We start from the raw sequence: 16,950 nt of genomic DNA on the forward strand, positions 1-16,950 counted from the left end.
ATAACTCTTTACAACAAAAGGCCTCTCTTTTGCAGAGATTCTGAAGCTCTTAAACCCCACCAGTAGGCCACATCTCCCATCAACTCTATCCAAGGCAGACAGCAGCATCCTGGGGCCACATACCTTCCAGTTCAATTGGAGACCCAAGGACCAGGACCCAAGGGTAACACAGACTCATACAGACTCCTGGGAACTACTACAGATGAGTTGCTTTTCACTAGGTTACCATTATAAAATTGTGACATCAGGGATCCAGCCTTTTTTTTTTTTTAAAGATTTATTTATTTATTTATTTGAAAGTCAGAGTTACACAGAAAGAGAAGGAAAGGCAGAGAGAGAGAGAGAGAGAGATCTTCCATCCACTGGTTCACTCCCCAGTTGGCCACAACATCTGGAGCTGCACCAATCCGAAGTCAGGAGCCAGGAGCTTCTTCTGGGTCTCCCACATGGGTGCAGGGCCCCAAGAACTTGAGCCATCTTCCATTGGTTTCCCAGGCCATAGCAGAGAGCTGGATCAGAAGTGGAGCAGCCGGGACTCAAACTGGTGCCCACATGGGATGCCAGCACTGCAGGTGACGGCCTTACCTGCTACACCACAGCACCAGCCCGGGAGCCAGCCTTATGGCACAGAGATTTAAGTCACCACCTGAGACATGGGCATCCCATATAAGCACCAGTTCGAGTCCTGGCTGCTCCTTTTCTGATCCAGCTGCCTGCTAATGTGCCTGGAAAAGCAGCCAAACATGGCCCAAGTGCTTGGGCCCCTGCCATCCATATGGCAGACTGGGATAGAGTTCCAGGCTCCTGGCTTCTGTCTGCCCCAGACTCAGCCATTGCAGCCACTTAGGAAGTGAACTAGCACATAGAAGATCTCTGTGTGTCTCGCCCTGTCTGTGTGTAACTCTTTCAAATAAATGAATCTTTTTTTTTTTTTTTTGACAGGCAGAGTGGACAGTGAGAGACGGAGAGAAAGGTCTTCCTTTTGCCGTTGGTTCACCCTCCAATGGCTGCCGCGGTAGCGCGCTGCGGCCGGCGCACCGCGCTGTTCCGATGGCAGGAGCCAGGTGCTTATCCTGGTCTCCCATGGGGTGCAGGGCCCAAGCACTTGGGCCATCCTCCACTGCACTCCCGGGCCACGGCAGAGAGCTGGCCTGGAAGAGGGGCAACCAGGACAGAATCCGGCGCCCCGACCGGGGCTAGAACCTGGTGTGCCGGCGCCGCAAGGCAGAGGATTAGCCTGTTGAGCCATGGCGCTGGCCTAAATCTTTTTTTTTTTTTTTTTAATGGTGACACTGTACTGTGAATACTCCTTTATCACTGCACTGACTTCCATCCTGCTGCACTCAACCCCCACTCACAAGAGAGTCAAAGTCAAAGAATTACCTGGAGAAATGAGATCCTCACCCTTTCTCCAAGCCAGGATCCATCTCCAAGCCCATGGGATGGTTAGAGGAAGATACTTTGTTAAGGTCCACTGAAAACTGTGCATGCTGGAGTGGGTGGGTCCAGCTGAGGGTCAGGCAACATCCTTTATGCTTTACATATGTTATTTAGTTTAGATAACCTTTAGAAAAGCCTCTCACTCTAAAACACTGGATAAAATATAACAAATGTCATTTTATATGCATAGCTGAGCTCACAAGAAAGCAGGATAAGTCCCCAGGGGACAAAAGCAAAGAAGAGACTGGAAAATCAGAATATTAACTGTGTGAGCCAATGCTGCAAACAGCCAAGTGGAGGCGGAAGATGGGGGCAGGGGTTGCTGGTCCAGTAACCAAAAGACTTAGGTTTCTTTTTTTTTTTTTTTGACAGGCAGAGTGGACAGTGAGAGAGAGAGACAGAGAGAAAGGTCTTCCTTTGCCATTGGTTCACCCCGCAATGGCTGCTGCGGCCAGCGCGCCGTGCTGATTCGAAGGCAGGAGCCAGGTGCTTCTCCTGGTCTCCCATCTGGGTGCAGGGCCCAAGCACTTGGGCCATCCTCCACTGCCTTTCTGGGCCACAGCAGAGAGCTGGACTGGAAGAGAAGCAACTGGGACAGAATCCAGTGCCCCGACCGGGACTAGAACCCTGTGTGCCAGTGCCACAGGCGGAGGATTTAGCCTATTGAGCTACGGCGGCGCCGGCTAAGACTTAGGTTTCAACACCCACTTGGGCAAAGGAGTAAGGCTTTGGGCTCATGTGAAACCCAAACAAGAAGCAGGAAATGAAAACCCACATAAAGTGAGGAAAGGGGAAATCATTGATGAACATGTAGACTAGGGAAAAAATCAGTCAGGGCCGTCCTCTGGCGCAGCAGTTAAGATGCCACACCTGAGACTCTTGCATCGCTACGGCGAGTGCTGGGTTTGCATCCTGCCTCCCCCACTTCTGATCCAGGTTCCTGCTCATTCACCCTGGGAGCAGCAGGTGATGCTCAAGTACTTGGGTCTCCGCCACCCACGTGGGAGACCCGGATTGAGTTCCAGACTCCTGGTTTTGGCATGATCTAGCCTAGCTGTTGGGGGCATCTGGAGAATGAACCAGGGAATGGGAGATCTTTGGCTTGCTTTCTCTCTCTCTAACAAAAAACTGAAAATACAGATTTTTTTTTTTTAATCTTGGCCTCTCAACACACAAGGAAAAGTTCTCTGTGAATTAATCTGAGACTATGTACATGACAATAAATTATACACATGACAATTTAAAAAAGATTAAAAACTATAAAAATCTATCAACACCAGAGGCTGATGACAAGGAAGCTAGTTTGTAGTGCAGGCAGTGTGGACAGGAGTAGGGCGTGTGAGAGTCCAATGGCCTGAGAATTTGTGCCCACAAGCTGGTCCTCATATAGACACAGCTGTGTCTGCATGGGTCAGATAACCCCAAACTGAACACAGTCCCAGACCAGGAATATTCTAGCAAAGGCAACTGCAGAATCCTTTGGAGGGGACCCCTCCTAACCCAGGCATCTCTCTCTCTCTCTCTCTCTTTTTTTTTTTTTTTTGACAGGCAGAGTGGACAGTGAGAGAGAGAGACAGAGAGAAAGGTCTTCCTTTGTCGTTGGTTCATCCTTCAATGGCCGCTGCGGCCGGCGCACCACGCTGATCCGAAGGCAGGAGCCAGGTGCTTCTCCTGGTCTCCCATGGGGTGCAGGGCCCAAGCACTTGGGCCATCCTCCACTGCACTCCCTGGCCACAGCAGAGAGCTGGCCTGGAAGAGGAGCAACCGGGACAGAATCCGGCACCCCGACTGGGACTAGAACCCGGTGTGCCGGCGCTGCAAGGCGGAGGATTAGCCTGTTGAGCCGCAGCACCGTCCCCTAACCCAGGCATCTCGCAGACAGCCCCACTGAAGGTGAACTCACTGCACTCTGCAGGCCACCACTGACTGCATGCCTCATGGCGACTGCCTTCTGGCATTCCCGTCCTCGGGGAAGCCCTTTCTCTCCAGGGTCGATGGACTTATCAGCCCACTTTTTTTTTTTTTTTTTAACAGGCAGAGTGGACAGTGAGAGAGAAAGACAGAGGAAAAAGGTCTTCCTTTGCTGTTGGTTCACCCTCCAATGGCCGCCGCGGCCAGCACATCGCACTGATCCGAAGCCAGGAGCCAGGTGCTTCTCCTGGTCTCCCATGTGGGTGCAGGGCCCAAGGACCTGGGCCATCCTCCACTGCACTCCTGGGCCACAGCAGAGAGCTGGACAGGAAGAGGAGCAACCGGGACAGAATCCGGCGCCCTGACCAGGACTAGAACCTGGTGTGCTGGCACCACTAGGCGGAGGATTAGCCTAGTGAGCCGCGGCGCCAGCTTCAGCCCACTTGTAATGAACTGAATACGGCAGATTCGATGGGAGGTCGCTTCTCGGAATAGCTTTTGATTAGACCATGGCTTCCATCCTAGACTCCTTCTCTCACTGTCTGGCTCTCAGAGAAGCGAGCTGCTAAGCTGTAAGTAGACTCTGGCAAGGAAGACACCTCTGGCCAAAAGCCACCTCAGGAAGTGTGGAAGCAGACTATGCCAGGGTCAAGCCTGGAGATGACCGCACCCCCGGCTAAGGCCCGAGTTCCAGACTCCTGTTTTTGTTTTTTTGGTTTTTTTTTTGTTTTTTTTTGACAGGTGGAGTGGATAGTGAGAGAGAGAGAGAAAGGTCTTCCTTTTTGCTGTCGGTTCACCCTCCAATGGCTGCTGCGGCCGGCACATCTCGCTGATCCAAAGCCAGGAGCCAGGCGCTTCTCCTGGTCTCCCATGGGGTGCAGGGCCCAAGCACCTGGGCCATCCTCCACTGCACTCCTGGGCCATAGCAGAGAGCTGGCCTGGAAGAGGGGCAACCGGGACAGAATCCAGCACCCCGACCAGGACTAGAACTGGGTGTGCTGGTGCCGCAAGGCGGAGGATTAGCCTGTTAAGCCTCGGCGCCGGCCAAGACTCCTGGTTTTTAAGAGACTAAGCTGCAGTCAGATTCCTGACCCACCGAAAGTGCAAGCTAATGGATCCTGGCTGTTAAATTACTACATTGGGGATAATTTATAATGTAGCAATACACAACTAATACAAACCATGACATAAACAAGGACTCAACTTTTATTGAGTTAAACTATCGAGAAACAGGGTTTATCTGTTACAGCAGTCAGTGTTACCTTAGCTAAAACAAAATAGCTTGTAAACTTTGTTCAAAAGCTTTAAGACTAGGGGGGCATTACAGCACAGCTGGTTAAGCCATTACTTAGTACACTGATGCCTACATCCCATGTCAAGAGTGCGGGTTTGAGTCCTGGCTGTTTGGCTTCCATTTTTTTCTTTTCCTTCTTTCTTTCTTTCTTTCTTTTTTTTTTTTTTTTAAGATTATTTATTTGAAAGGCAGAGTTACAGAGAGGCAGAGGCAGAAAGAGAGAGAGAGAGGTTCCATCCCATGGTTTACTCCCCCATTACTCCTCAATTGGCCGCAATGGCCAGAGCTGAGCTGGTCTGAAGCCAGCAGCCAGGAGCTTCTTCTGGGTCTCCCAAACAGGTGCAGGGGCCCAAGGACCTGGGCTATCTTCTACTACTTTCCCAGGCCATAGCAGAGAGCTGGATTGGAAGAGGAGCTTGAACAATCTTCCATATGGGATGCCAGCACTGCAGGCGGCGGCTTTACCAGCCATGCCACAGTACCAGCCCCTGCTCTGCTTCTGATCCAGTTTCCTGCTAATACATACTGGATAAGCATGGGAAAATGGCCCAAGTATTTGATCACCTGCCACCCTTGTGGGAGACTCAGATGGAGATGCAAGCTCCTGGCTTTGGATGGCCCAGCCCTGGCTGTTGTAGCCTTTGGGGAGTAAATCAGCATATGAAAGATCTCTCACTTTCTCTCTCTCTGATTCTGCCTTTCAAATAAAGGAATAAATCTTTTTTTAGAAAAAAAAGATTAAAACGGGGGCCTGGCATTGTGGAATAGTGGGTAAAGCCATCACCTGTAATGCTGGCATTCCATATGGGGGCAGGTTTGTATCCCAACTGCTCCACATCCCATCCAGCTCCCTGCTAAAAGCAATGGCTCAAGTGCTTGGGCTCCTACACCCAAGTGGGAGACCAGGAAGAAACTCCTGGCTTCAGCATGGCTGGCTGTTGCGGTCACCTGGGGAGTGAACCAGCAGATGGAAGATCTCTCCCTCTCTCTGTAACTCTTTCAATAAAACTAATAAATATTACAAAACAACACTAAAATGATTTTAGAAGGGACCAAATTGAATTTCCAGAAATGAAAAAGTTCACAATTAAAAACTGAACTAAGGAGGCTGGTGTTAAGGAGTAGATTAAGCCTCCACCTGTAGTGCTGTCATCCCATATGGGTGCCAGTTCGAGTCCCAGCTGCTCCACTTCCAATCCAGCTCTCTGCTGTGGCCTGGGAAAGCAGTGGAAGATGGCCCAAGTCCTTGGGACCCTGCACCCATGTGGGAGATCTAAAAGAAGCTCCTGGCTTTGGATCAGCCCAGCTCTGGTGGTTGTGGTCATTTAGGGAGTGAACCAGTAGACGAAGATATCTCTCTCTCTCTCTCTCTCTCTCTCTCTCTTTCTCTCTCTCTGTAACTCTGCCTCTCAAATAAATAAATAAATTTTTTTTTTAGGCCGGCGCCGTGGCTTAACAGGCTAATCCTCCGCCTTACGGCGCCAGCACACTGGGTTCTAGTCCCAGTCGGGGCACCGGATTCTATCCCAGTTGCCCCTCTTCCAGGCCAGCTCTCTGCTATGGCCGGGGAAGGCAGTGGAGGATGGCCCAAGTGCTTGGGCCCTGCACCCGCATGGGAGACCAAGAGAAGCACCTGGCTCCTGGCTTTGGATCAGCGAGATGTGCCGGCCGCAGCGGCCATTGGAGGGTGAACCAACGGCAAAAGGAAGACCTTTCTCTCTGTCTCTCTCTCTCACTATCCACTCCGCCTGTCAAATAAATAAATAAAATAAAATAAATAAAAATTAAAATTAAAAATAAATAAATAAATAAATCTTTTTTTTTTTTTTTTAAAAACTACATTACAGGGTGGCACTGTGGCGCAGGTTAATCCTCCACCTGCGGTGCCGGTATCCCACATGGGCACCAGGTTCTAGTCCCGGTTGCTCCTCTTCCAGTCCAGCTCTCTGCTGTGGCCTGGGAGGGCAGTGGAGGATGGCCCAAGTCCTTGGGCCCCTGCGCCCGCATGGGAGACCGGGAAGAAGCACCTGGCTCCTGGTTGTGGCCATCTGGGGAGTGAACCAATGGAAGGAAGACCTTTCTCTCTGTCTCTCCCTTTCACTGTAACTCTACCTCTCAAATAAATAAATAAAATCTTTTAAAAAAACTACATTAAAAATAAAAAAGTTCACACTTAAAAACACAATTAGTGTACATGGGATGAAACACAATTGAAGAGAAAGTCAGTGAACTAGAAGACACACCTGAGGGACTGATCCAGCAGGCAGCATAAGAGGTAGAGGCTTGAGGGAGGGGCCGCAGTATATGGAGAAAAGAACAGAAAAGTCCCATAGACAACTAACAGATGTTCCGGAAAGAGAGGCTAGATAGAATGCGGAGGAGGTAATATTTAAAGAGATAATGCAGTGGCTGAGAATCTTCCAAAACTTTTCACTTCAGATATAGCAGAGAAGGAAGATACATCAAATCCTATCACCTAAAACAAAACTACAAAGCTGGACAAAGCTGTCAAAATATCATTTCATCACTCTGAAAATCAGTCAAAGACATACAGCAAAGAAAGATTTACTTACAAAAATTACCGAACTTGGGGCCAGCCCTGTAGCATAGCGGGTAAAGCCGCTGCCTGCAGTGCCGGCATCCCATATGGGCGCCAGTTCGAGTCCCAGCTGCTCCACTTCCAATCCAGCTCTCTGCTATGGCCTGGGAAAGCAGTAGAAGACGGCCCATGTCCTTGGGCCCCTGTACCCACATGGGAGACCTGGAAGAGGCTCCTGGTTCCTGGCTTCCAATTGGCCAAGCTCCGGCTGTGGCAGCCAATTGGGGAGTGAACCAGTGGATGGAAGACTCTCTCTCTCTCTCTGCCTCTCCTTCTCTCTGTGTAACTGACTTTCAAATAAATAAATAAATAAATCTTTTTTTTTTTTTTAAAAGATTACCAAACTTCAGGTGAGAACAGTGTGACACTGTTCTCTCCTGAGGGTGCTCCCTGCCCCTAGCCCCCAGCTCTTACCAATCTCAGGAGTCCAATGAGGACACTGCAGTTTTAAAATCAGCCATTTCACTGCCAACGCCAGAGGGCTCCACTGAACTTGGAGCACGGTCACTTGTGTTAAGAACAGGGAAGGCCCGCGCTACTGCCAGGTTTCAGCACTGTTTGAGGGAAAGCAGTGGACTGGCAGGCCAGCAATTCCAAGGATGAGACAAGCACCGCCAGTGTGACAAGTCCTCCACTGATCCTGGGTTAATTAGGAACGGTGTGAATTCACAGCAGAAGCCAGTGAAGCCCGAGCCACAGCACATTCCTGGCCACAGGAACCTGTACAGCTTTGCAGAGGGAAGCACAGGAGAACCTGGCGTTTGTCCTTCCCGGGCCACGCACAGAGTCACAGGCAGAGAGGGGAGGCTTTACCAGCTCAAGATGTTTAGCACAACCTCTGACCAATCTTTGGCTGAACAGCAAGCTACTTAGACACAGTGGCAACCCTTAGGAAACAAGGCTAGAAAATCAAAATTATAAGAAAAGAAACCGAGTGAAGATTTCAGAAGCTGCAGGGAAGGAAGTTTTCACAGGTTTCATTCCGGGATTAACAAACAAATAAAGAAGGCAATAATATATTCAAGAGGGAAAGGTTAAGAAGCCAGAGTTGCTACCAAAATTACCCAATTATTGAATATTCGAGAAAAAGTTACGGGCTTACAAATAGAGAATTGTGACTGTCCTCAAATGCTGAGTTCACCAAAGGTACAAAGTAGGTATTACAGTCAGCCAAAGAGTTCAAGAAAACCATGCTTAAAGATGTAAAGGCAAGAATGACAACAATGACTCTGTGAATACAAATCATAACACAGAGATAGCAATTGTTTTTTAAAGAAACGAATGGAAATGATGGAGCTGGAAAGTAGAATAATTGAAATGAAAAGCAGAGTAGAGGTGCTGAACTTAAGGAGAAGACAGATGAATAGAAAGTATCCAACTGGAAGAATGGAGAGAAAAGATCGAATAGAAGTGAACAGAGACTCAGAGACATCTGGGGTAACATCAGGAATTCCAGCACATACTGTGGGACTCCAAGGAGAGGCGGCAGTGGAGACAGAGGTGGAGGAGGGGGAAGAGAAAGCAAAGTAGAAGAGGAAAAGGAAGACGTGAATGAAGGCAAAAAAATTGAAAAAAAAAATAATGATTCAAAACTTTCCACATGTGATTTTTAAAATATTAATCTATAGGCTGGAGCCGCGGCTCAATAGGCTAATCCTCCACCTTGTGGCACCAGCACACCGGGTTCTAGTCCCGATCGGGGCACCAGATTCTGTCCCGGTTGCCCCTCTTCCAGGCCAGCTCTCTGCTGTGGCCCGGGAGTGCAGTGGAGGATGGCCCAAGTGCTTGGGCCCTGCACCCAGATGGGAGACCAGGAGAAGCACCTGGCTCCTAGCTTCGGATCAGCGTGGTGCGCCGGCTGCAGCACACCGGCTGCGGCAGCCATTGGAGGGTGAACCAACGGCAAAAGGAAGACCTTTCTCTCTGTCTCTCTCTCTCTCTCACTGTCCACTCTGCTTGTCAAAAAAAAATATTAATCTATAGATCATAGGAGCTCAAAGTTAAACACGAACAGATCCATATCCAGACACATTAGCATCAAAACTGAAAGCCAAAGGCAGGGCCAGCCCTGTGGTGCAGCAGGTTAAGCTGGTGCTTTTGACACCAGCATCCCATATCATCCCAAATCCGAGTGCTGTTTTGAATCCCTGCTGCTCCAGCTTTGGCCTGCCCCAATCCTGCCACCTGGGGAGTGAACCAGCAGACAGAAGATCTCTTTATGTCTCTCCCTCTCCCTCTCTTTCTCACTCGGCCTTTCAAATAAATAAATCTCTATACCAAAGGAAAGGGGCTAGCACCATGGTGTAATGGATTAAACCTCTACCCGCAGCACCGGCATCCCATACAGGCACCAGTTCCAGTCCTGGCTGCTCCACTTCCGATCCAGCTCCCTGCTGATGGCCTGGGAGAGCAGTGGAAGATGGCTCAAGTCCTTGGGCCCCTGCACCCATGTGGGAGACCTGGAAGAACCTCCTGTCTCATGATTTCAAATGGCTCAGCTCCAGCAGTTGCAGCCATTTGGAGAGTGAACTAGTGGATAGAAGACCTCTCGCTTTGTCTCTGTCTCTCTCTGTCTGTAACTCTGCCTCTCAAAAGGAAAGAAAGAGACAGAGAAAGTCTCATTATCAGCAAGAGACAACACAGGAAAACAACTGGCTTTTCATCACAACCAATGAACACCAGAAGGCAGTGGAATGATATATTCCTGGATTGATATATTCAAAGTGCTGAAAGAAAAAAGTGCCAGGAGGAATTCTATATCCGGCAAAACTACCTTCCAAAAATGAAGTACAGGGGCTGGCGCTGTGGCGTGGCAGGTAAAGCTGACGTCTACAGTGCCGGCATCCCATATGGGCACCAATTCAAGTCCCAGCTGTTCCACTTCCAATCCAGCTCTCTGCTATGGCCTGGGAAAGCAGTAGAAGATGGCCCAAGTCCTTGGGCCCTTGCACTCAATGTGGGCCATTTGGGGAATGAACCAATGGATGGAAGACCCCCTGCCCCGCCTCTGTCTCTCTGTAATCTGCCTTTCAAATAAATAAATAAGTCTTAAAAAAAAAACAAAAAACGAAGTACACACTGAAGAATCTCTTGCTGACGGACCTGTCTTACAAAAAAAAAAAAAATATGAATACTAGTCCTTCAGGCTAAAAAATAAGTAACACTCTGTGGCACTCAAATGCTCAAAAAGAAATGAAGAGCACCAGAAACAGTAAATGACGGAGCAAATACAAAAGGCTGCACAAATCCACTTTCTCAGTTACTTTCTTAACTTCTTTAAAATACATAAGATTGGGGCTGGCGCTGTGGCACAGCAGTTAAGCCGCCACCTGCAGCGCCAGCATCCCATATGGATGCCAGTTCAAGTCACTGCTGCTCCACTTTCGACCCAGCTCTTTGCTGTGGCCTGGGGAAGCAGTGGAAGATGGCCCAAGTCTTTGGGCCCCTGAACCTACTTGGAGACCTGGAAGAAGCTTCAGGCTCCTGGCTTCAGATCAGCCCAGCTCTGGCTGTTGTGGCCATTTTGGGAGTGAACCAACAAATGGAAGATCTCTCTCTCTCTCTCCCTCTCTGTCTGTAGCTCTGCCTCTCAGGTAATTAAATAAATCTTTTTTTAAAATTTTAAAAAATAAAATGTATAAGATTATAGAAAAACACTTATAATACCACTATTGATTTCAACAATTGATAGGGTGATAACATATATAGGCAGTGTATACGACAATAATAGTACAAAGAAGGAAAAGGAAAAGGAGAGACACTGGAGCAATGCTTCTGTGTATTTTGCCACAATTAATAATATTTTGTTAAGCTAGGGTACACACTAATTCCTAGTACAAACATTAAGAAAATAGCTCAAATAGAAAAGTAAAAAAATTAACAAAGGAATTTAAATGTTACACTAAAATATTTAGTTAATTCAAAGAAGGCAATAAGTGAGGAACAGAAATTATGAGACAATCTAACCATATCATAATCACATTAAATGTTAATGAAGGAAAAAACTCCCATTCCAAAAACAGAAATTGCTGGACTAGATAGAAAAAGCAACAACCAACTACACGAACTCTACAAGAGGTATACCTTAGATAGAGGATACAAGAGTGGGAATAAAGAAGTACCATGCAAACAGTAACCGTGAGAATTTTCCAGAAGTGTTAAAGACACGGATACTCAGATTTAGGGAACCCACACAGAAACATGCAGAGAAACTTCAGAACACCTAAATCAAATCAAGTCTCAACAGCAGCCAGAGAGAATCCAAAGTTACCTACAAAGACAACCGAGATGAAGGCAGACTTCTTAACAGCAACAATGGAAGACAGGGGACAAAGAATATCTTCAAAAGGTTTGAAAGAAAATAAATGTTGACCCAGAATTCCATAAGAAGCTAAACTATATCAAATATGAGGATAAAACATGTTTTTTGTTCAGGCCAGGGTTGGCTGCTAACATCCACTGGAAAAAAATTTACTAAGGAATACATTTGGTAGGAAGGACTACATACAAGAAGGTATAGTGAGGAGGAAACACCCTCCCCCCCCCACTTCTGCCTCTCTGTAACTCTGCCTTTCAAATAAATAAACAAATAAGTAAATAAATAAATAAATATTTTTTTAGAAAAATAAGGATAGTAATACTTAACTGGGCTACATATTCAATGGAACCCCTTCAAACGCCAACTATATTTTTATAGCAATCCACAAGGTTCCCACAGATCTACATGTATAAACAAAGGAAACAAAAAACAATCTTTAAAAGGATTAACTGAATTCAGTGACTTAAACTTATTGAAATAAATTCTTACAGTTATCAAAGCTTGTGGTAACAGAAGGACAGACTCACATAGACCAATGGGATAGATCTGAAGTCTCATTAAAAAGCACATGTTTTTATGGTGAATTGATTTTATCAAAGGAACCAAGAAATTACAATGAGGCAAGAGAAGTCCAACAAAGGACATATGCAAAAAAACGAAGCTGGACCCCTAACTCAAACACACTGCTCCCCCCAAAAAATACTCCAAATGGATCACACATCTAAACCTAAGTGCCAAAACTACAAGATCCCTGGGAAACATTAATCTTTTTTTTTTTTTTTTTTTTTTTGACAGGCAGAGTGGACAAAGAGAGAGACAGAGAGGTCTACCTTTTGCCGTTGGTTCACCCTCCAATGGCCGCCGCGGCTGGCGCGCTGATCCGATGGCAGGAGCCAGGTGCTTCTCCTGGTCTCCCATGGGGTGCAGGGCCCAAGCACTTGGGCCATCCTCCACTGCATTCCCTGGCCACAGCAGAGAGCTGGCCTGGAAGAGGGGCAACCAGGACAGAATCCGGCGCCTTGACCAGGACTAGAACCCGGTGTGCCGGCGCCGCAAGGCGGAGGATTAGCCTGTTGAGCCGCGGCGCCAGCCCAAGGGAAACATTAATCTTATGATTCTGTGATCTTGGATTAGGCAAAGATTTCTTACGGCGTACACCAACAGCACAATTAAGAGGAGAAATACTGTGCTTCAACAAGTTTAAAATACTTTATTTTTCAGACAACAACATGAAAAAGTATGAAAATACAAGTCACGGAATGGGGGAAATCAACCGAGCTGACAGCTTGAGAGTGGACTTCTAGCCTCCAGAGTTGCAAGAATATGAATTTATGTTGCATTAAAAATTAAGAAAAGGAAGGGAAGAGATCATCAAAATGAAAGTGTTGTAAGGTGTTTGTATTGTTTGAGTCAAACATGCACACTAAAATAATTAGAAGGGTAACTACAAAAAATGAACTAGTGGGATCTGGTGAGGAAAAGAAGAAAATCAATCTAGAAGAAGGCAGCAAAGGGATAGAAAATATTATTACAAAAATAGGATAAGGGCTGGTTCTATGGCATAGTGGGGTAAGTCTCTGCCTGGAGTGCCAGCATCACATGTGGGCACTGGTTCAAGTCCCAGCTGCTCCACTTCCAATCCAGCTCCCTGCTAGTGGGCTGGGAAGGGAGCAGAAAATGGCCCAAGAGATGCACCAATGTGAGAGACCCAGGGGAAGCTCCTGGCTCTTGGCTTTGGATCATCCCAGCTCCAACAGATGGGAGTTTTGGGGAGTGAACCAGTGGCAGGAAGATATCTCTCTCTCTCTCTCTCTCTCTCTCTCTCTCTGTCTTTCCTTCAGTCTGTAGCTCTGCTTCTCTCTCAAACAAATAAATAAATAAATAAATCTTTTTTTAAAAAGTAGGAAAAACAGAAGACACAAAGAAAGAGGATAAATTCAAGCATATCAGTAATCCCAATAAACATAAATGTACTAAACTCTCAAGCAATTATTCAGGGTGGATATAAGACAAAAATCCAGCTATAAATTATTAACAAAAGACATACTGAAACATGGGAAACAAAAAGCTTTAAAGTAAAAGAGAGGAAAAGATGTTTTAGGCAAATTAAAAAAAAAACAGACTTTAGGGGGAAAACATAATTTAAAAAATAGGGTACCATCTCTACAGCCCCACAGCTCTTTCCTCTTCTGTAAAGCAGAGATCATAAGCCAAGGCTGGGGAGCCTTTTTTCTGCCAACAGCCATTTGGATATTTATAACATCATTTGCAGGCCATACAAAATTATCAACTTAAGAATCAGCCTGCTGGGCCAGTGCTGTGACGCAGCAGGTTAAGGCCCTGGCCTGCAGCACTGGCATCCCATATGGGTGCCAGTTCGAGTCCCGGCTGCTCCACTTCCAATCCAGCTCCCTGCTGATGCACCTGGGACAGCATCAGAGGATGGACCAAGTGCTTGAGTCCCTGCACCCATGTGGGAGACCCAGAAGAAGTCCCTTGCTCCTGGCTTTGGATTGGCTCAGTCTGGCCACTGCAGCCATTTAGGGGGTGAACCAACTGACGGAAGACCGCTCTCTCTTTCTGCCTCTGTCTCTCTGTAACTGTGCCTTTCAAATAAAATAAATCTTAAAAAAAAGAAAAGGAAAGAAAGAAAGAAAAAAGAACTCGTCTGCTACAGACTTATTGCATTTGGAGTCCTGCCGTGGCTGCCTTGGCGGTGCCAGACCAAATGATTCCAAGGGCCTTATTCAGCCCGCGGGTCAGACACTGCCCACCATGTAATAAACCATACCTCCAGGAGAAATATGTCAATATACGTGATGTTAATGTGCAGTGCTAAGGGGGAGGAGGAAAAAGAAACAAGGAAGAGAACTAGTAAATGTCAGGAAGGGAGAATCAAATTGAAATTTTGGAAAAAGACCTAACAGAGTGAGGAAGTCTGTTACAACGATTATTATAAAAAAGACAAAAAGCAACAAGTGCTGGTGAGGATGTGGAGAAAGGGGAACGCTTACACACTGTTGGTGGGAATGCAAATCAGGGCAGCCACTGTGGAAAACCGTGTGGAGATTCCTTGAAAAAGTAGGAATAAATCTGTCCTATGACCCAGCAGTCTCTCTCCTATGTATGTACCCCGAAGCCACAAAATCATCCCATCAAAGCAATACCTGCACTTTTTAAATGGCTTATTACAGCACCATTCAGAATAGCAAGGTATGGAATCAACTAAGGTGTTCATCAACAGATAAATGGATAAGAAAAACGTGGTGTATATATACACACAATGGAATGTTATTCAGCAATAAAAATTATTGAAATCCTGTCATTTGCAACAAAATGGATGGAACTGAAGGGCCTCACACTGTGAAATAAGCCAGATACAGACAGACAAATATCACTTGTTCTCTCTCCTGTGTGGAAGCTTAGAAAAGTCCATCTGAACATAGACTAGTAATTACGAGATTAGAAGGGCAAGGGGGCATCTAAGAAGCTGGTCAAGGATATCAAATCAGTTAGATCAAGGGAGTAAGCTCCTAGTATTACACAGCACGCGGAGTGGCTACAGCTCCCAATAACCTACTACGTATCTTCTGAGCAAAGAGAAGACACAAGCTCCAAGGCTCTCCAATCACAAGGTCAGGACCAAAGGGGGGAAATGGTAATTATCCTGATCTGATCGGATCGACACATATGTCATATGTGTATTGGAATGTCTCACTGCATTCCACAAATATGTACAATTATTGTTCATCAATCCTTCAATCAATAAAACCAAGGGTTAAATGCCAACAAAGCCAGGCTGGGGAAAAAAAAAATAGTGAGGAACTGATCCACGGGAGTGTCTGGGAAGGAGACACCAGGCAAAGGTAGGGGAGAGGCCACAGCTGTGGCACTGCAGTTCCCCTGTGGGGTCCGAGGAGCATCCCGGGGTCTGCCGTGGCGGCAGTGAGGAGGGCGGGGAACAGCATCCGCAGAGAAATTGGGGCTGGCACCAGCAGACCACGAAGGTCCTTGTAGGTCACAGTGACAGCTCCCCTGAGCACAGAGAGAGTGTGGAGCAGAAGAGTGAGCGGAATCGCACTTTTAAATGATGGCTCTGGCTGCGCTGAGAGGGGCTGAAGTGCAGCGGGAGCAAACACAGGAGACCAAGCAGAAGGCAGTGCAGCACTCCAGGCCTAAGGACAAGGAGCAGCGGCTGGGAGGGGCTGGGCCCTGCCCATGCTCTGAAGGTAGGACCAACAGGATTTGCTGAAGCATCGGGTGCGGGATGTGAGAGGGAGGGAGAGACAAGGCAGCCAAGACCACCTTTGGGGGCCTGCGCTGTGGTGTAGCAGGTAAAGCCACATCTGCAGTGCTGGCATCCCATATGGGCACCGGTCCAAGACGTGGCTGCTCCACTTCCGATCCAGCTCTCTGATACGGCCTGGGAAAGCAGCAGAAGATGGCTCAAGTGCCTGGGCCCCTGCACCCTCTTGGGGGACCTGGAAGAAGTTCCTAGCTCCTGATGTCAGATCAGCTAAGCTCCGGCCATTGCGGCCATCTGGGGAGTGAACAGCGGATGGAATATCTCTCTCTCTCCCTCGCCTCTGCCTCTGCCTCTGTAACTCCATCTTTCAAATACATAAACAAATCTTAAAAAAAAAAAAAAAAAAAAAAGACCACTTTTGGGCTTTTCGGCCACAGCCCCTGGAAAGATAGCATTTTCCTTATCTGAAATGGACAGGGCAGCAATTTTCAGAGTTTCACGTTGGGTATCTTAAGTTTAAGATGTCTACCAGCCACCCAAGAGAGATTTCAGCACCCAGTCACATGCACACACCTGGCATTTATGGGAGGGTATAGACTGCAGATACGCACCCATCTCAGTAATATTCAAAGCCATATGCCTGGATGACATCATCCAAGGATTGGGTGTAGACAGAAGTCCAGGGAGTGAGCCTGGAAAAGTGCAGTGTTTAGCTCCTAGGGAAGTGCAGAGGCACCCGAGACACAGGCCGAGAGCAGGCAGAGAAGAGAAGGGGGACAGCCTGGGGGGAGTGATGTCCTCCAAGCCAGCTGAGTGGAGGGCTGCAGGAAGGAGTCGCCGGCTGGGTCAGATGCTGCTGACGGATGAAGTAAAACGGGGACGGGGCCTCAGCGAGCGCGTTTAGCCACACAGGCTGGTTTGATGTGAAAAGATAGCTGTGCCAATCAGATCCCCAGATTCAGGGACTGGAACAAAGCGACACTGAGAGACCGCAGCGTCAAACAATAGGAGCCGATGTGGACAGTCTTTGGCACTGCTTGTTGCATTGCTTTTTTCCCCCAGCAAAGAGTAAAAATAGCTAACCTTTATTGAGTGCTGGCCATGTGCCAAGAACACTATTATGATGCCTATTTTTAAATAGG

General features: G+C 47.3%; 1 protein-coding gene across 3 annotated transcripts in view; it reads right to left on the minus strand.

Moving 5' to 3' along the window:
• DLGAP3 (DLG associated protein 3) overlaps positions 1–16,950 on the minus strand; it is a 116,281-nt gene that overhangs the window by 22,574 nt on the left and 76,757 nt on the right. The window lies entirely within an intron of this gene.

Source organism: Lepus europaeus, chromosome 5, assembly GCF_033115175.1.
Source record: "Lepus europaeus isolate LE1 chromosome 5, mLepTim1.pri, whole genome shotgun sequence".
Classification (NCBI taxonomy): Eukaryota; Metazoa; Chordata; class Mammalia; order Lagomorpha; family Leporidae; genus Lepus; species Lepus europaeus.